The following is a 4,168-nucleotide window of genomic DNA, read 5'->3' as shown; positions in this document are numbered from 1 at the left end:
TAAAAAAAAAAAAAAAAAAAAAAGATGATAATTTTTGAATGGCTTCTGTTCTTCTTCTCTTCACCATGTGCCCCCACATTCCCTTGATGGCTCACAGAGAGAAACCAAAGATTTGACATCCCAAAACCAAAACTTGGCCATCCAATATTTCAATTCAAATAGGTACATGAAAGTTTCTCGTGTTCCTCAGCCACTGCTCCACGCGTTCTTCCCATCACCCCATCCTGTTTGCTAACCTTTCATGTCAATCAATAGAGACTCCACAATGTGTGCTGTTTTTTAATCACTTGATGTCGATGTGTTTCTTAAAGTGTCTGAAGATGAGAAACTTGAGTTTCCAAATCTTTTGAAGATGAGATGAAAATAGCTTGGTGAAATAAAGATTGCTTGAGAAAGATGAGATGTTTTTTAAGTCACATCCTACCAAAAATTTATTCAATAAAACTGTCACAATATTAATAATAGTTGAATGTAGATGTGAATAATTTTTATACTTTCAGAAAATGGAAAGGCAAACCCTTGGAAAAGGGGCTAAAAGTCATTTTTTATTTACATACCTCTGTTGAAAGAACAATTTAGCTAAACATTCATTTAGTCAACTAGTGAATATACTTAGTCTGTATGAAAAAGTGAGTAGTTCAAATCTTTTAACGTTGTTTTGTAGTAAAAATTAAAAAAGTAGACGAGGAAAAAACGTGGTAAACTTTATCTTTTCTCCTGTCATTGTTGAAGTAGGTGCAAGAAATGGCTACGTTGCTGTTCTACATTTATTTCTTGATGTCTCTGATGTTGAGAGATGCTCAAACTACAACCATAGAAAATCACCATCCTCGTAATCATGCAATGGTAAATGCAGTTTATACTGATATTTCCTTTCATTCAATTGCTCCACCTTCTTCCGTTTTATAATTATGAATAATCAATCACTTGCTCATCATATATTACTTCATATTTATTTTGTACGAATGTCTGACTTAATTGAACGTTGAGAAACTGAACCTACTTTTTTTTTGTAAGTGTAGATTTTGTTGAGAGGATGAACGGCTCCGAAGTAGAGGGGTTCTGAGTGGATTCATGGAGTTACCGCTTGAATTCATTGAAAGGTAAGAGAGTCATTTGTCTGGTCGTCTGGTCTCGTAGTTCACTCACTCCCGTTATGAAGATAAGATGATGTCTCGGCTCAACTCGAGACAAAGACTCTTTATAACTTGGAGCATGTTGATTTAGTAATTAAGAGACAGCCTACTGCCCCTCGATCGGAGTTCGACGAGAGTAGTCCATAAGTGATCTCACGAACTACATAATCTCATTAGAAGAACTTCACCTTGTATACTACATATTAACTTTAGAGATCATTAAGTCCAGAATCCAATAAAATGGGTTAGGACTTGGTACAAATCTAGTATACCAACTCCAAACTTCATACATTCAATTAAGAAAAAAGTAAGTCAAACATATCTTTTAAGCACACTGATAATGTCAGTGTGTTGCATTGTTTCAGATTCTGGGCGTGTCAGGATTAATCTCAAACTCTGGATTATAGCTCCATTCATACATCATAATGGGAATCACTCAGAAACCTGTTGGTCTCTCCCAGAGGTAACAGAGGTTAGTGGTTTAATTTCTCAAAAAGCTAATGATATTATTAATGCCCTGTATTGGGCCTAATGCAGCCAAATTTATGAGTTATATGCTTCTCAAAAACTCAACATTTTTTTTACCAAACCATTATTCAAATTCCTCCTCCACCTTCATTTGCAGCAGTTTTGAGCCTTCTAGCAATTAAAAATTATTCTTATGGTCCAAAAAATCTAAGCATATTGACAATTTAGTGCATAGTTGGAGGGATTGTGTCATGAAACGTGGAAGCAGCAAATTAGAAATTTACAGAAATAAATAAAAATGGGTTTAGGAACAAATGAACATTAATGAAATTTTAATGTTGGGTTTAGTTGAAAAAAAAAATTAAAGAAAGATTCATCCTCGCATGTGTTGTGTGGAGATTTTGTTTATTTAATAATCAAAATCAACTTAAATTCTGGTTGCCATTTGTCTTGGAATCATATGCTTCAATTCACTTCATTGGGCTCTTTTTTTAATTAAAATGGAAAAGGAAAAGAGGCATTTAATTAATTTTTAAAAAAGAAAGTGGAAAGAATCGCAATGATATTTGGTGGGAAATCAAATCCATTTGAATTAATTAATATATAATTAATTAATGGTGATTTTATGTTGAGAGGATTAATAATTAGGAGGTGGGTGGGTGCATTTTGCTTTGTATCCCACTGGTTGAGTGGACTTAGCTCCCTTTCTTTTTTATCGATTTTATTTCTGCTTTTTCATCTTTGTGGATGCAAATCAGATTATTAGCCCTCTTTCCAAACCACATCAAATCATTATTTTTCTTTTCTTTTCTTTTTAATTGCCTTTTAAATTAATAATCTTTCCCTTAATTAATTGTTTTTGTTCCTTTTACAACACTTTTAATATTATTCTCTTTCTTTTCTCACCCTTAATCTTTAATTTCATTTCGTCCCTCCTATTTTATTTTAATTCTTAAAATTTTAAAAATATTTATTTTAAGTCGTTAATATAAAATGTAAAAGGATCTTTAAGATACCATATTGATTAAAAAAAAGGGAACAAAACATTTCTTCCATTTTCAAAAGGGTGAGGCTAACAATATTTGGTTCGAACATTTAAAAAATTTAAATTTTAAATTTATTCATAAATATAGAATAATTCAGAGAATAAGGGGAAAAAGGGAAATAATGAATTAAAAAAAAGAAGGGATTGTTCCTAAAAATGATTGGGAACCACTTCTTTTTATATTTATTTGACCTTCTTAATATTGTTTTATAGAGATGACAAAAACCCTTGTGGGCCATTCAAATAGGTGCTAAGATTCCTTCTTAAAGTGGGTCCATTTTGGGTAATTTTTTTAATTAAGAATTAAAATTTATATTGAAAATCAGATTATATGAACACCGTTTTGATAATATGACATATATTAACTTATTAAATTATGATAAAATTAATAAAATAATTTAATTTTTGTTCCACTTCTTGGTAAAATGTTTTGTTGTTGAAATAATTATAAAATTTGAATTGAATAAATAGATAAAATTTTTGAAATGTAAGGTGACAAATTTGTAGGGACGTTAAAACAAAAAAAAAGATGAGAGCATTGATTGATTGATAGGAGGGACGTGGACACGGAATTTCCATCAATCACGTGCTGCCCCAATTTCACGTTGAGTGCAAATAATTGAACTCTAAACCCTGCCCGTTGCCCTTTTTTCTCATTTATTATTGATTTTACCTTAAAAACCCCAAAAAGAAAAATAAATAATGGCTTTCAATTTAAAATAACTAAAGAGTTAGTTAAGCTAAATATGTAATTTCGTTCTCATTGTTTGTATAATTTATAAATTACGTGATGTTTTAACTATTTTATAATTTCGATAATACCAATATTGGTTAATTAAATAATGATCACATATTAACAAAATTAATAATTTTTGGATGGAGAATAATGTAATAATAATAATTTATGAAATTTAATGTAATAACCTAACCATGAAAATTAAAACAACGCTTAAATTAGTGAATGAAACAAAAAAATTGATGAAATGAATGTTTGAAAGGCAAGCTAAGAGTTCGCTGTCAATCCGTACGCACGAGTTAATCTCATGCATGGATTAAAAGTGTAATCATTAGAGAGAGAGAGAAAGACAGATCCCAACAGAACGCCACGTCATTTACCCCCAGCCGGTAACCGGTAACCGGTCACTCTCTGGAAACACGATCAAACCGCGAGGTGAGGATCCACACGAACCCCATTTCCCAATATTAACACAAACCCTAATTATTTTCCACTAATTACCCTCACTTTTTTTATTTATTTATATATATTTTTTACCGTCACCCACCGACCCGTTTACCGTCCGTTCCGTTACTGGTGGATCGTGGGTAATTATCTTCTTGAACTCCGTAATACTCTAAGATCCACGGCTGCGATTTCATCTCCTCCAAATTTAAATAAATAAATAAAGAAAGAAAAAGGGATTTATAGAAATAAAAAATAAAAAAAGTTAAAGGTATAAGAAGGGTTTTGCTGCCAATAATGCGACAGCAATAAGTACTCCATGTTACCCCCCCCCCCCCA

At 31.7% G+C, this 4,168-nt stretch overlaps 1 long non-coding RNA gene across 1 annotated transcript in view; it reads left to right on the top strand.

Annotated features, from left to right (window-relative positions):
• The window catches only part of LOC111463500, a 4,286-nt gene extending 2,525 nt beyond the window's left edge, over positions 1-1,761 (top strand). Inside the window, exons 3-5 of the long non-coding RNA XR_002713891.1 lie at positions 736-846; positions 1,023-1,103; positions 1,502-1,761. This is a non-coding gene — a long non-coding RNA (uncharacterized LOC111463500). The remainder of the gene's footprint in view (positions 1-735; positions 847-1,022; positions 1,104-1,501) is intronic.
• The last annotated feature ends 2,407 nt before the right edge of the window (positions 1,762-4,168 follow it).

Source organism: Cucurbita moschata, unplaced genomic scaffold (assembly GCF_002738365.1).
Source record: "Cucurbita moschata cultivar Rifu unplaced genomic scaffold, Cmos_1.0 Cmo_Scf00028, whole genome shotgun sequence".
Taxonomy (NCBI): Eukaryota; Viridiplantae; Streptophyta; class Magnoliopsida; order Cucurbitales; family Cucurbitaceae; genus Cucurbita; species Cucurbita moschata.
Note: the sequence above shows the minus strand (reverse complement) of the source record. Positions and strands in the feature narration are given on the sequence as shown.